The 17,013-nt window shown below is 37.0% G+C and overlaps 1 non-coding gene across 1 annotated transcript; it reads left to right on the top strand.

The window, feature by feature from the left end:
- The first annotated feature begins 1,523 nt into the window (after window positions 1-1,523).
- Window positions 1,524-1,652, top strand: LOC125999719 (small nucleolar RNA SNORA22). Its single transcript, XR_007492197.1, has one exon. It is a non-coding gene; the product is annotated as a small nucleolar RNA SNORA22 (small nucleolar RNA).
- The last annotated feature ends 15,361 nt before the right edge of the window (window positions 1,653-17,013 follow it).

Genomic DNA, 17,013 nt, shown 5'->3' with positions numbered 1-17,013 from the left:
CTAATATCATGTATGAAGGTAAAATCCATATGGATTAAAGACCTCGATATCAGACCCGAAACCATAAGATATATAAAAAGACACGTAGGCAAAAATTCCAGGACATTGAGACTACAGGCATATTCAAGGAGAAAACTGCACTCTCCCATAAGTGAAAGCAGAGATTAACAGATGGGAATATATTAAGCTGAGAAGCTTCTGCACCTCAAAGGAAAAGTGCCCAAGATACAAGAGCACCCACTAAATCAGAGAAACTATTCACCCAATACCCATCAGATAAGGGGCTAATCTCCAAAATACACAAGGCACTGACAGAACTTTACAAGAAAAAAACATCTAATCCCATCAAGAAATTGGGAGAAAATATGGACAGACACTTTGACAAAGAAGAAATACAAATGGCCAAAAGACACATGAAAAAATGCTCCACATCACTAATCATCAGGGAGGTGCAAATGAAAACAACGATGAGATACCACCTCACACCACAGAAACTGGCACACATCACAAAGAATAAGAACAAGCAGTGTTGGCAGGAATGTGGTGAGACAGGAACTCTTATCCACTGTTGGTGGGAATGCCGACTAGTTCAATCTTTTTGGAAAGCAATAGGGAGATACCTCCAAAAACTGGAAATCGAGCTCCCATATGATCCAGCTATATCACTCCTAGGAATATACCCTAGGAACACAAAAAGACAATACAAAAACCCCTTCCTTACACCTATATTCATTGCAGCACTACTTACCATAGGAAGACTCTGGAAACAACCAAGATGACCTTCAACAGAAGAATGGCTAAAGAAACTGTGGTACATCTACACAATGGAATATTATGCAGCTGTCAGGAGAGATGAAATCATTAAATTTTCTTATACATGGATGTACATGGAATCTATTATGCTGAGTGAAATAAGTCAGAGAGAGAGAGAAAAACGCAGAATGTTCTCACTCATCTACGGGTTTTAAGAAAAATGAAAGACATTCTTTTTTTTTTTTTTTTTTTGGTTTTTGGGCCACACCCGTTTGACGCTCAGGGGTTACTCCTGGCTATGTGCTCAGAAATCGCCCCTGGCTTGGGGGGACCATATGGGACGCCGGGGGATCGAACCGCGGTCCTTCCTTGGCTAGCGCTTGCAAGGCAGGCACCTTACCTCCAGCGCCACCTACCCGGCCCCGAAAGACATTCTTGAAATAATAATTTTCAGACACAAAAGAGAATAGAGCTGGAAGTTCCAGCTCACCTCATGAAGCTCACCACAAACAGGGATGAATTTAGTTAGAGAAATAACTACATTCTGAACTGTCCTAATAATGAGAATGTATGAGGGAAATGGAAAGCCTGTCTAGAGTACAGGCCGGGATTGGGTGGGGAGGAGGGAGATTTGGGACATTGGTGATGGGAATGTTGCACTGGTGAAGGGTGACTGAAACCCAAACACGATCATATATGTAATCAAGGAGTTTAAATAAAATAAAATATATAAAAAATTAAAAATTAAATAAATATTATTGTTAATTTTATTGCACAGTGAACACCCAAGTGTGCTTTATAGTATCCTTGGTTTTAATTTTTGCTACAGAAATTTCTGTTCTTTACCTCTTCATTGAAAGAACTATCGTTTTAATTGTATTCACAAAGTCAGCACATTATACAAAACTGTATATTTGTGTCAAAGTAAAGAAATCTAGTATTGGTGAAAAAATTATTGTTAATTTTATGAGTAATTAATATTATGAAAGTAACTAAATTTTATAAGCAGGTTGCCAACATGTATCAAATATAATTTTGATCTTAATATCTAAGTATGGAAATGCATTAAATGTCTTTAAATATATTTTATATTGATCTAAACATTCTGTTAATTTGGCATTGAAAATTTTAACATGGATTTCCTAATTTACAAATTTTTAACTAAGGTCTTCAAAGTAGGGACATTTGTCTTACTTTACTACTGTAAAAATATTTTATAGGGAACCTGTTTATTTAAAGCAGATGATATTGTACTTCAAATTGAAGACTCCTTCTACAGTGCTCATTATCCATTTTACTTAAAAGTTTGAACTGCTTATTAACCATTTTACTTAATATTTTAAACTTCAAAATTCGTATTGTTTTGGAAATGTTTTGTGCAAAATATAAACCTCGAAGCTTTTATTTTCAGCAAATCTCCATTCCATCAACATTAAGTATTTTTAGAAGCTGGAAATTTTTTCCTACACAATTTTTTTCTTACAAATATGTCGCCTATATATTTAAAAGTACTTGTCCAATTTTACCCAGGTCAATTTTTCTAACATAAATTTTGGATCAATCCTTTTCTTTGTTCATGTGTGTGTTGTGTTGAATTAATTGGCTGGCCACTAGTGTGAAAAGTTTAGTGTGTTTTGATATTGTGTGAAATGTCTTTTTATTTGGCATCTCTACATTTCATGGTCATTCATTTTTGAGATTTCAATTAATTTTTTCACAACTTGATCAGTCTGGTCACTTAGCAGCTGACAGACTCTGGTATCTTTCAACTAAAGATCAGTACACCTTGGAACTATGGAAAGATCCATAAATCTAGCAACTGGCAAGGCCCAGATCTAGCCCTTATCTGGGGCCATAGATCTGTGTGCATTCCTAACATAGAATAAGGAGCTACACGCTGGCTTCCACAAAGACATAAAACAAACTAATCAAGCTGCCTCCAGGGCCACAACAAACCCTGAGTGTTCCCCTTATGTTCCTTCCACAGAACTTAAGAGGCCACCTACTTCCAAAAAAGACTTCCTGAGGATGGGTCTGCAGACAAATAATTCGAGATGACAACACTGAAGAGTGAGCATCCTGAGAGAGCACAGAATAAAGGAATACCTTGAAAAGAGACTTTAAAGGACATTTTTGCCATGAAGATGAAAATATCAATTGTGTATTTATCTCTGATTCTGTCTATTGTAATGCTGTAAAAAAGTGAAAGATGTGTGTTGCTTTAACACTTCTGATAATAGCCAGGAAATTCAGGATGAAATTGATAAATTACACCACCTGGCCTTAAATATTAAACAGGATGAGGGAATGTGGATTATGTTTGTTTGGTTAAACACCGTTTTGTCTTCCTTCCTTGGCCCCTTCATTGGTTTACTATTAGTAATCTCATTTGGGCCGTTAAAAATTAACTGATTTTGTTAAACATCAAGTTAATGATTTGCAGTCAAACCTATTCAGGTACATTATCATCGCTTAGACTTACAGAATAGAGGTTTCCCAGTGGAAACCTGTGAGACTGTGAACACCACCACAAAAGTCATAAGGCCATACACAGAAACAACCGTGGAAACATCCTGGCATGGTACTTTACGTCAGCATGGGCCCTTAAAACGGCATGTCAAGAAATACTGCACGGTCTGTGGGCCAAATTTAGCAAGGTCAAGTCAATGAGTAGGGCAGTATGGGAAAATCCAAAAAATAATATTTCTCTTTTTCACATCTTGCTTAATAGAGCTGCCCGTCTCCATCCTGAGATTTTCTAGTGGAGCCACACACTGGTTCCTTTAGAATTTCAGGACTAGAAGGCCTGACTAAATATGACAAGGCACAATCAGGCCCAAAGTATTTGGGATTAGAAGCACTAAACATCATTCATGCGGGCTGAGCCTACACAATGGCGTGAAGCTCAGTGACATATAAGGAGCCCTGGGATACGACCCCTTTAGGCCCCTTAACTGGGTACCGTCCATTGCCAGTGGGATTCCATAGGCGATAAACCTCGGTGAAACTCCTTATAACTACAAACATAATCTGTGCACTGCTTGGCATTTGCATGACGAAAGTGCTAGAGCTAATCCAAACAGGTTAAATGGGATGATCCAGTGCTTGCCATGTAAAGTGGGCTGACCGTAAATAGACGCCTGGACCTCTCTGTTAAGCAACAGCCTATTGGCTATATTCCTATGTTTGGATAATTTTCTCTAGTATTGCCATGGGAACATTGACTTCCTTCTGCTTTTGTTACACAGGCGACACTTGATGTGGGAGCTGAAGCCTGATGGTCTTTCAGTATACCTGAATAGGATATAGCCTATCAAAGGAAAAATTTGATCCCTGAAAAAATTATAAAATGCTCAGCCTCAGGATGCTTAACCAACTATATAGAACTGTATATAATAATTTAGAATGTAGAATAGTTATTAAACAATATAACCTCATATTTATAGTTAGCATAATATACTTTTAACCTTGCTTTATATTAAAAGTAGGGGGGAATTTGTAAGGAGCCCCTTTAAAAACAGACAAAAAATACAGGATTAAAATGCAGGCATAGAATTTTGCTAGACGCAGGCAGATTTGAGAATTGATTGTTAAACATTCAAGACTTAAGGGCGCCAAACAGAAAGCCATAAAGCAGGAAGCCTCGAGAAGTAAATGTAAACATTTATGATCCCTTTGTCTGTATATTCCACCTGCTGGAGATAGGTTCCATTATCAGTACATCCCCGACCTGATGGAGAAAGAGCTCATTATCTGCACATTCCATCTCACCTGCCAATGGATCCTGTTATTCGTCTTTTTCAATATATCTACCTCTTATTGACATATTTATGAGCAGAGCTGTGCCCACAAAATAGTATTTAGGTTGGGCCTTGAGTTTCAATAAATGGAATTGGATTCAGTCTTGGCTGGAGTCCTTTTCCCACTTTTGTCTGTCGTTGTCCATCTGTCTTTGTTTTGTATATGCACGAACTCTCCAAGAAAGAATAACCACATCTTAACTGGTACCACTGAAGGAAGGGCACCCACATTCTAGGTCTTCCTTTTCCAGTCTCGGAAGATGGTGTTTTTCCAGGAATCTGTCGATTTCTACTGGGTTCTCTAGCCTAATTGAGTATAGTTGTTCATAATATGATCTCATGATGTGTTGTATTTCTTAGGATTCTGTTGTAATCTCTACCTTTTCCTTTGTGATCCTACTGATTTAGGTGTTTTTTTTTCTCTTTTTTTGGTGAGTTTTGCCAGTGGTTTTTCTATCTTGTTTATTTTTTTGAAAAACTAACTCCTGGTCTCATTGATTTTTTTGTATTGTGTTCTTAGTTTCTATGTTGTTTATTTATGCTCTTTTTTATTATTTCTTGCCTTTTGGTTGTGGTTGGATTTCTTTGCTGCTGTTGTTCCAATTCCTTGAGATGATCCTTTAAACAGTTGATTTTGTCATTTTCCTCTTTTTTGATATAGGCCTGTATTGCTATGAGTTTCCCCCTAATTACTGATTTTTCTGTGTCCCACAAATTTTGACAAGTTGTCTCTTCATTATTGTTGTCTCAAGGAATCTTTATTTCTTCCTTGAGTTGCTCTTTGATCCAGCTGTTATTGAGCAGCATGTTGTTTAATCTCCAGGTACTAGTTTTTCTCCATTGCTACTTCTTGCAGTCAATTTTGACCTCTGTTGCATAGTGATCTGTTAGGGTGCTTCTAATGATCCTTACACTTGTGGTTTTATATAAGTTAGATTTGTATCCTAAGACATACTCAATTCTGGAGAAGGTTCCTTGAGGGCTTGAGAAGAAGGCGTATTCTGTTTTCTGGGGGTGGAGGGCCCTATATAAGTCTATTAACCCTAGATCTTCTAATTTTTCATTTAGGGCTCTTATTTATTTGCTATTTTTCTGTTTGGTGGATCTGTCCAGTGGTGACAGTGGAGTGTTGAGATCTCCTACTATTATCACATTTCCCTTAATGTGTTTCTCCAAGTTAGTGAGAAACTGCCTCACATATTTTGATGACTCTACATTAGGTGCATAAATACTGATCAGGGTTAGTACTTCTTGATCTAGTGTTCCCCTGATTAGTATGTACTGACCCTCTTTGTCTCTGATCACTTTTTTGAGGTTGAATGGAATTTTGCCTGATATATGAATGGCTGTCCCTTCTCTTTTTTGTTTCCATTGGCCTGAAAGATTGATTTCCTTCCCTTTATTCTAAGCCTATGCCTGCCCTGTACTTGTGGATGTGTTTCTTACAGACAGCAGAAGTCTGGTTCATGTTTTCTAATCCAGTTCTCTACTATGTGTCTTTTAATGGGAGAGTTTAGTCTGTTAACATTTAGGGAGATTATCGACAGAGTGGGCTGTTGTGCAGTTGTGTTGTGTAGGGTGGTTGTTGTTACAATCGGGGTTTGGATTGTGTAGTTTGTCTCTGAGTAGGTCATTTAGAATCAGTTTTTTTGCACAAATAATGCAAGATCGTTTTTGTTTGAGAATGGTTTTAGGCTACCATCCCATATGAATGATAGTTTTGCTGGGTATTGTATCCTAGGCTGGAAATGTCTTTCATTCAGTCGTTTAAAATTTTCATTCCATTGTCTTCTTGCTTGAATTGTTTCAAGTGGGAGATCTAGCTTGATTCTTATGTCCCTTCCTTTGTACTTGAGTGTTTTTTCCCTTATTGTTTTAAGGAGTTCATCTTTCTCTTTGTTTTTTGCCATTTGGATTACTATATATCTTGGTGTTGGTTTATTAGTGTCTATTTTATTGGGGACTCTTTTCACTTCCTGGATTTGCACAGAGTCCTTTTTCCAAAGGGTGGGGAAGTTTTCTGCTATTATTTCCCTAACTACTTGTTCTTCCCCTTTTCATGTTTTCTCCCCTTCTGGTATACCTACAATTCTTAGATTATTTCTTTTGTGTTTGTTCATTAAGTACTGGACTTTTCCTTCTGGTACCTTGCCTCTTATTTCCTTGTAGGTTTCCTGGTCATTTTTGTTTTGCCGTTTTCCTTCATGTACTTCTATGTGCTTCTCCAACACTGTGATTCTGCTCTTATAGCTTTTAACTGTGTCTTTTAATTCCTTTAATTCCTTTTGTATGGAGTCTCTCATATTTTGTATCAGATCTTCTTTAATTTGGCTAATTTGTTCCTTCATGTATTTCTTGTACTCAATGGCTAGCGATTCTCTCATTTCCTTTACCATGGCTTGCATTTCCTTTCTCATAGCTGCTTTTAAATCTTCATCTCTTGGATCTGTGCATTTTGGTGTACTAGGGCTTCTCTCAGTATCTCCAGCTGTTAGGGTCCTCCTCAGTTTACCCATGTTTTTTGCATTAATAGTGTGGCTTGGAGAGCAGTGCCTTCTGATTTCGGCCTGCTTTTGCTCCCTGTGGTGTGGGGCTGGGACCCTTCTCTGGATTGCAGCTCTGGGTGGGACTGTTGGGTGGGCTGACTGAGGTTTGGCCTCTAGAGTGCCCTCTTGTGGAGCCTGATTTGTTTCTGCCCCCTCTTGTTGCCAGCCAGTGCAGTACCACCCTGGCCACATGGTGGAGGGCAATGTTGAGCCTGACTCCCTTGTCCTCCTCTCCTACCTGGAAGTCAGCGGCGCTTTGCCCCCTCCAGGCTTCTGCCGGAAGCCTCTCCCGTCTGTAGTTCCTATCCCATCCCAGGGGCACCGAGACAGAGTGTGGCAGGGGCGGAGACAGAGGAAGGTCCCCTACTGTCTGCCAGCTCCAGAAGCCTCGGAGACGCGATCAGGGGAGGGGCCAAGTCGGGGGAAGGTCCCCTACCGTCTGCACGTGCCAGAAGCCTCAGGGACGTGATTGAGGGAGAGGCAGAGGCAGGGAAGGTCCCCTTCATCAGCAGGTGCCCAGTGTTCCATATTTAAAAAAAATGATAGCACTTATTATCTGAGGTATTTAGAATATATACGATATGTACATGAAAACTCGCAATGATCTAAAGCAGGGGTCCTCAAACTTTAAACAGGGGGCCATTCACTGTCCTTCAGACTGTTGGATGGCCAGATTATAGTAAAAACAAAAATTATGAACAAATTTCTATGCACACTGCATATATCTTATTTAGAAGTGAAGAAACAAAATGGGAATAAATACAATATGTGGCTCGCGGGCCGTAGTTTGAAGACCCCTGAAAGGGAAGAAACTCCAAGCATCCTAGGTGTCAGCATATAGCAAGGAGAAGTCTCAACCAAGTGGACGAGGGGCAACACAAAGCCTTGACTATCCATTTTACTATAAAGATATCAGCAACAACAAAAACTGGTTTAGAGGAAATAGGTAAGCAATCACCTTCTAACTACAAAGGCCTATAATAATATCCTAATGTATTTATCCACAGTAGCAGGTGCAGAATATGACAGGAAGCCAGGGACTGCCACTGCAGTGATTACTAACAATATGTTCTAATGCCTTAATTTTATCAGGCAGAAAATAACCCTTCAGATTCTTTGTTCACAGTGGTCCTAGAAAACAGTGGACACCCCAATTTTATGCGTCGGTTCTCAATTATACTAGATACCATATACAGTGCTTATTATAAGAATGTCTTCATAAAATACTCCAATTTACCCATCTCTTTTTGTTTTATGACTTTTATTAGGACCTAAAGCATATGATCACTCAGACCACTGAAACAGTCAATGACACACCACAGACTTATGTTACAGGTCTCATTCTTCAATACATTTCTTCAGACTATCACCTTTTTTTCTTTTATTTTTTATCTTTTTTCTATTCCTACTTCTTTCTCTACCTCTTTCTTCTTCCTCATCAATTCAATCTATATTAAATAAAACCCACACTAGCAGTTACTTTTTTGTAAAGGAATATCAATACATATGATGCAGCGGGCAATATTTTATAGGGTAGCCACTTCTTGTAGTCCCGTCTCTTATATTACTTAGTACTCTAGAGCTGAAAAATATCCTTATCCTAATATGCTCTGGCCACTATTTAACCCTGAATCCTTCACTTAGTAAAGCCTATCCCTGTCATTGATGAAGTTCCTAGAAATTGGAAAAATCTTTCAACTCCAACACACCAGCCCAATTTATTTTTAATTTATTTGTTAACTAATTTATACTGAATTTGCTTGTCTTTCTCTTCTCTTCTCTTTTCCCATTCTTTCTCTCCTCATCAGTATCTTAGCTAATTATTTATCTTTTCTTAATTCAATTATTTCTTACAAACTCAAACCTATTCTATGAGATTCAGGCCTCCATAACCAACTTAAGAACACACCTCTAATATCTGTCTATATGTGGGCTTGAGTTTGTATACAAGGACTCCTTTCTGACTGCCAAACCTAAAGTGTAAACAATCCATGCCTACAGGGTATATAGCCCCTCTTATTCCCCTTCCCCCTTCATACATCCTTCTATCCTCTCATCCCCGAACCCTGAGCCATTATCTCTTTTTTTTTTTTGGTTTTTGGGCCACACCCGGTGGTGCTCAGGGGTTACTCCTGGCTATCTGCTCAGAAATAGCTCCTGGCAGGCACGGGGGACCATATGGGATACCGGGATTCGAACCAACCACCTTTGGTCCTGGATCGGCTGCTTGCAAGGCAAACGCCGCTGTGCTATCTCTCCGGGCCCCATTATCTCTCCTTATTTAACCCTCTTTACCTTCAGTTCTTAATCCATTAGTTACCAAGACCAACCTCCTTCCCCAATAAAACACCACCCAGCTCCCAAAGAGAAAGGACACACTCTCAGGCCCAAATCTCAAGCCCTGGCAAGAAACTTCTACCAACACTCCTGCTGACACATGCTATGTGGCCCTTCTCTTTACCCCCCACAAATGTGAACTGTCATATGCTACCATACTCAGCTCCAGAAGGACCCCCAGCTCAAGCACATTACCTGATCCTTTATGTTGCAAATCATTTTTCAAACTTAACAGAACTATGGTGTGGTATTAAAATGTGCAATGGGGTCCATCCCCCACAAGAATATCTTAAAAAGACTTACTGGGGATGCCTATATTTCATATGCATGTTTAATAACTATAATAATAACTCTTAGTCAGATTATTCCCAAATGTAAAGGAAGCTTCCTCCACCACTTATTCCCTTTAATTACTTTTTTCAAATTTATATATATATATATATAAATTTTTCTTAACCTCACCTGCTTTGGTTCTGCTTGGTACAAAAAAACTACCAAAATAAGTCGTGCCTGAGATAAAATCTCAGGTCAAAACCAGGGCACAGAGATTGTGTACCCTGTCATTCTTACCCCTAAAGGCAGCAGTAATATAATATGGCACCATCCCCTTTTGCATAAGCACTGATAAGGGAAATCCTAGTCACAGAAACAAACTCTTATATACTAGGGATAAGAACCCATACATTTTATAATAAATGGGCTCCTACCACCCTGAGCATGTGTCATGTGGACCCAACTTAGAATCGTGTGATTTGACAGTGGCCATCCAATCCAGAACCCCAGACACCAGAATTAAAACTGACAGTTACCAGCAACAGCACCAGGAACTAAACTCTTACCCGAGAAATTCTTAATACTTTTCTGGCACTAACTTGCACCAGTTTTGATATGACATCCTGACATGAGGAAACAGCAACAATTTGATCTAAGAGAGGGTTGCCCTATCTCATCACCTAATGGTCTGATGAAATCAGAAGACATGCCATCCTTTCCTCTGTGCAAAAACCAAGATTGCTAACTACAGAAGACTTACTTTGACAAACATGACTGGGCAGAACCTATTGTGGGACCAACACGAAAAATCCTAGCCTAGGCCTCACCTAGGATTTGTACAAAACACAAGATATCTAATTCAAGAGGTCTGACTTTGACAACTGTGACTGAGCAATACTTCTAGAACCATAATAAAAGACTATCCTAGGCTTTGTCCTAGGACCTGTGCAAAATCCATGACCACTAATTACAAAACACTGATTACAACAATGATAGAACAGAACTTCTAGAACCATAAAGAAAGACTCCATCTTAGCCTTTGTCCTATGACCTACACAAACACCAATATTTCTAGCTACAGAGGCCTGATACTATCATCCACAACTGAGTGGAAAGTTTCTTGGCATAATAAAGACCTTGGGGTGTGAAAATGAGCGTGTATGGAGCCTGTAGTAGTTCCATGGCAGTATGCTTTAAGGACAGAGAAACCCTGTATCTCTTAGGCCAAGGGAATTTCTGTCCAATTTCCTCAATACTTACTGTGCCTATGCAAAAACTAAAAAAATAAAAATAAATAAAAATAAAGCACAAAGCCTTTCCACATCATTTTTCTTTTTCTTCTCTTTTCTATTTTTCCTTTTCTTCTTTTTTATTATTTCAATTTTTTTTAATTTACTTTCATCCTCATGGTTATTATATGACGGTGGTTGTTTTTAGTAGCTGGGTGCCTTTTTCTTTTTTTTGTCTTTATTTCTGTTTTGGTTTTGTTATCTTTTTTCTTTTTCCCTTTCTTCTTTTAAATCAATATTTATAAAATTTAGAAGAAATCCTCCCAGGTTTTTTTTGTTGATGTTGTTTTGTTTTTGTTTCTGTTTTTTGTTTTTTCCCAACAGAACAAGATAACATGAATCATCATATTCTGCTTCATGAATTGGGGGGGAATGAAAGGTACCAAGTCATATGAACATTCAGTGGAAATAAAAAATGAACAGACTCAAACACCAAACACAAAGTCAAGGTCAACAGAATCAATACCCAATCTACAACAAGCTATACACAGAGAGGAGTAGCTAATACTAGCAGACTGGGAAAGGGGGGACAGCAAGAGAGGAAAATATGGGATGCATACTGGAAATAGGGGTGGAATAAGGACAACACTGGTGGTGGGAATGGCCCTGGCTTATTGTCACCATGTACCTTAAATATTACTGTTACTTTGAAAGATTTGTAATTCACTTTGGTCACAATAAAATTATTTAAAAAAGAAGAAAAGAAGAGTGGCAATAGAAATTGGATGTCAATTCTACCCCTACTCATTATGACAAATCTTACCAGCCTCTTGTCATTTAATTCTCACTCACAATTCAAATAGTTTCCTCTTATTTATCACTATAAGCACTATGATACATAACTTTCCTTTCCATCCTCTCTGACTTCGTGATTCACTTGTAATGGGGTAAGACTTTGTATCTTTAGTTATCTTTTTATGGGTTTATATCTTTTCCTGACAACCAAACTCTGTCACCTTTAGGATAAATATTACATATTAACCTATTTTTCTGAGCTTCTTGTAATATATATAGCATATAATACAAGGTGTTCAATAAACAATTTGATTTATTACTAAAATGTTTTATCCAATTTACTACCAAATCAATAATCTCCCAAATAATTTTAAATATATATTAATAATATTTTTTATTTAAGCACCAGGGTTACAACCATGTTCGTAATTGGGTTTCAGCCATAAATACACATACCCCTTCACCAATGTAAATTTCTCACCACCAATATCTCCATTTTCCTTCCTCTCTCATACCATGCCTGTCTTTGAGACAGGCATTGTACTTACCTATCCTTGCCATGGTAGTTGTTAGTGTAGTTTTTTATTCAACTGCACTTACCACTCTTTGTGGTAAGCTCCACATCATGGGCTGGACCTTCAGGCCCTCATCTCTATTGTCTCTGGTCATTATTACTATACTGTCTTTTAGTTTTCTTAAATCGCACAGAAGAATAAGAATATTCTATGTTTATTTATCTTTTTCTGACTTATTTTACTCAGCATAGTAATCTTCATATTCATCCAGGTATGAATTTTGTGACTTCATTTTATCTAACATCTACATAGCATTCCATTGTGTAGGTGTGCTGCAGTTTTTTTAGCCACTCATCTGTTGTAGTGCATCTGGGTTGTTTCCAGATTTTGGCCGAGGTTAAAAGCTTTGCTATGAACATAGGTATGCAGAGGGCATGGTTGTATTGTGGTTCTAGGGTATATCCCTAGTAATGGTGTTGCTGGATCATATGGAAACTCAGTGTCAAGATTTTTAAGGAATAACCATATTGTTTTCCAGAAAGGCTGGACTAGATAGCATTCCCATCAGCAGTGAATGAGAGTTCCTTTATCTCTTTATCTGCACCAGCACTGATTGTTCTTGTTCTTTGTAATGTGTGCCTGTCTCTGTGGCATGAGATGATATCTTATTGTTTTTATTTTTATCTCTCTGACTATTAGTGACATGAAGCATTTTTTCATGTGCCATTTGGACATCTGTATATATGCAATGTTTACCTTTTTGTCACCAGTGCTCATAAGCAGACACATTGGATAAAAAGTTGATATTTGCAGTTGAGGTGGGTTATAAATAACCTTAAAGTTCAATATTAATTTCTCTTACCGTTACTCACTCAGAATTGAAAGAATTGAAAGAAATTTTTCACTTAAATATTTCATACCAGACCTTCACATCTTACAAGAGATCTGAAACTGTTATATTAAACTAATGTGGAATGGAATCTGCTTCTTTCCAAAAGAAAAAGCAAATCAGCTGTTAAGAAAAATTTTAGTTTCCAACTCCATCTTTCTTATGCATACACAATATAACAGCTAGTAGTCTAAAATAATTACTGTTGTTGATATAAATACTTCAATTCATATACCTTGTCAATTAATATTTATATAAGTTCTATAATTTAGGTATCATTCTTTTCTCTTTAGCAACTCCCTGCCAAGAAATATCAAGCAAATTTAAAAGATCAAAAGCACAAATAACATTTCTGTATATGAGAAAATAAAATTTACACTACATTACTCAACCTTGAATTTAATAGCATCTTTATCTTGAGCTACATTGGAATTTTTTAATAAGCTTTAACAATTCTAGGGTTAAAGGGTATAACTTAAGAATATTCTTTTAAACATGTTTTCTTTCTTATTATTAACAGTAGCAGTGTTTTTATACTTAACCCCAGAATAAAATTTACCAGGTTTTTTCTATACTTCTCAAAGCAACTAAAACTTCAAGTGATTTTGTTGAACAGAGTTTTTCAGAAGATATTGATTCATTGAACTGTATTATATTTCAACTCACAAGATTTTTATTAGCTAAAATTCTTTCTTTACTATACTTGTCAACAGACTTAAATTTAATTCATTTCCTTTTAACCCTTAAAAATTTTGGCCTAGCAACTGAGTAGAACTTTTCCTGGAACCATAAAGAAAGACCTTGGGGTTGAACAAATAGCATGCCTGGAGCCTGTAGTCGGCCTTATTACATTATGGATAGAGACATCCTGCTTTTTCTATTCCAAGGGTATTTCTATAAATTGAGAAAAAAAGAAAAGAAAAAAAGTGGATGGGGCCCAGGGGCCAAGTGGCTTCAGGTGCATTGGGTGGGAAAAATGGTCAGAACTAAATACCCAAGCAAAAGTCAATGAAAATAAAATCAAGAGACCCAAACTATTAAAAACTAAATACAGAATAGACCTGTTACACTGGTAGAACAGGCGGCTAAGTGTAGATGTATGAGATGCATACAGGGAACTCTGTTGGAGCGACATCAACACTACTTATGGTAATTGTCCCAATTCACTGTCACTATATACCTAAAATAGAACTAGAAAGGTGTAACTTACAATGATCTCAATAAAAATTAAAAAATAATAAAAACGTAAAATTAAAATAAATGTGGCCTATACACGCTGATGTTCAAGGGCTAGCCCCAGTTCAGTGCTCAAAGGTTACTGTCAGCAGTCTTTAGGAGACAATGTGATTCCAGGAAGCAAACAACAGATTCCAGCATGCAGAGAATGCACACTCATCCTTTTAGCAATCTCCTTACCAGTCCTTTGAACTTTAACTGGAAATGATTTCCTGAAATTCCTATGCCACATGCCTAAAATAATCTCCTAATATATTTTGCTGCAACTAGGCAAGAATCTGGGGTTCTGGAAGTAAGTCTTTTTGTAGCATTTTTGATAATAGTAACTAAAACCTGCACAAGGGAATATGAAGCAAAAACTTTTCTTTCAGAAAAGCAAAATTCTAAACCAAAAATGTATTTAAAGAATTGAATTCAAGACACTCTAACACTTCTCTTAGATCAAATACTGAACTAATCAAATAAAAATTTGTCAAATGTCACCAACTTATTTTTTTATTGAGTCACAACTACAGTTGTTGATAGTAAAGTTTCATTCATACAATGTTGTGCTCACCATCTTGTCTTTGTTCCTTCCATTAATGAGTCATCATTCATATTTTGGTTTGGTGTTTGGTTAGGCAACAGAATCTGGCAGTGTTCAGAGTATACTCATGGGTCTGTGCTCAGAGATCACTCTTCCAATGCTGGGGAACCATATGCAGTACCAGGAATCAAATGGGTCAGCAACAATCAAAACAATACCATATTGTCTATAGTAGCTTCATGCCCCAGTTATGATGTTTTTAATAATAATCTTATTAGTTATTAGCCGACCAGTTATTAACAAAAAATTTGATGCAAACAGACATTGTTTAGTAGAATATGTTTAGAGAAATCCATGAAGATTTTTATTTGGAAGTGACTATCACAACTATATACAAAGTCTGATCCTGCCATTTTGGTTCCACCAGCTGACAACCAGCCTACAATATGTTAGAACCTCAACAAATGCAAAATTATTGTCATAAATAGTATTAATATTGTGCTGATTACAAGTTAAAATTTATTTAGACCCAACTCTGTCATTTTGCAATTTGTTCTATGCCTATAAAAGGAAATTTATATCAATGGTTTCACTTGCCATTTAGATTCTAGATAGGTTCAACTAATAATAAGATTCTGCAAGATGTGATATGATGGATGAAAAGCAAGATGAGAATTTACACACTTTGAGCTTATTGTAGACTAAATAGGAACATAACTTCAGCAGATAAGGCCATTACCCATAGAGTTGATCCGGGTTCTATGCCCAGCACCACAGATAGCCCCCAGAGTCCAATATGAGTGATCCCCAAGGAAAGAGTCAGGAGTAAACCCTTAGCACAGCTGTGTGTATTCACAAAACCAACAAATCACTTTACTCCCTATTTGAGGACATGAAGATATGGTGTTTTTACTAACCAGAATATTGTCTTATGATTTTCTTCTACCATGTTAAACACTTGTAAGTTGTCCATTGTTAAATTTTTATAAAGGTACTTGACTTGAAATTATATATAATTCTTCATATGACCTATAAAATAAAAAATTCAAGTTTTTAATGAATTCCCCATTTGCAAAAGAAAATAAGACAAAGCATTGGGGCACGGAACAGTAAGGTGTCTGCCTTGCCGGTACTAGCCTAAAACAGACCGTGGTTTGATCTCCCACCGTCCCATATGATCCCCCAAGCCAGGAGCGATTCCTGAGCACAAAGCCAGGAGTAAACCCTGACAGTAACCGGGTGTGGTCCAACCCCTCCAAAATAAAAAGACAAAACATAATATTTTAAGAGAAAAATACAATAAAACATGACACAAAAACAATGACAAAATTAATAAAGAGTGGTGGGAGCTAAATCCTGGAAGCTAATAAAATCCAAGAAAGAATGGAACTTCAAATGGAATGACAAGATAGGAAAATACTTGAATAGTTTTGAGTAGGTCTTTAATGTTACCACCACATATACACATATATAAAAGGTAATTATGTGAAGGGATAGGATATTAACTAACCTTAACTAACCTATACATATATCAAATAATGATGTTGCACATTTTGAACTTACACAACATTAAATGTTAATTTTAGCTTGGTAGGTAAAGCAATATAGATTTTTTGACAGGTGACTGACTTTAGCAAAATCACAAAAGTAGACTATAATGTATAACAGTTAATAGTGTAGTTAAGTAGCTCATATGTTTTCTAAAAGTTTTGGTGAGGAAGTAATTTCATGATTAAAATCATGGCATAAAACTATCCAATTTGGGCCAGGTAAACTCTAGGTAAACTCTAACCACACAAGAACTCTGAGAAAAATAATTTCCTTGTAGCTCCCAGACTAATGAAATTAGAAATATCTTTAGTTGTTTGTTATCACATCAACAGAAAAAAACTACTTTGTTCTTGGGTTTACACTTGTTTTCAAAAGAATAGCTTCCGAATCAAAACTTTTCTAAATTCTCACATCAGACATCTCTGTTGTTTGACTGAACAGTTTATGTCCCATTTGATATAGAAGTCCCAATTCCAAAAATGGTAACATGAGCTAAAGTTGCATTTGCCACCTGCTGTGGTGACCATTATATGAGCACATCACTTGGTTCTGAGATTCTCTCT

Source organism: Suncus etruscus, chromosome X (genome assembly GCF_024139225.1).
Source record: "Suncus etruscus isolate mSunEtr1 chromosome X, mSunEtr1.pri.cur, whole genome shotgun sequence".
Classification (NCBI taxonomy): domain Eukaryota; kingdom Metazoa; phylum Chordata; class Mammalia; order Eulipotyphla; family Soricidae; genus Suncus; species Suncus etruscus.
The sequence above is the reverse complement of the archived record's forward strand: the minus strand, read 5'-3'. Positions and strand labels throughout refer to the sequence as shown.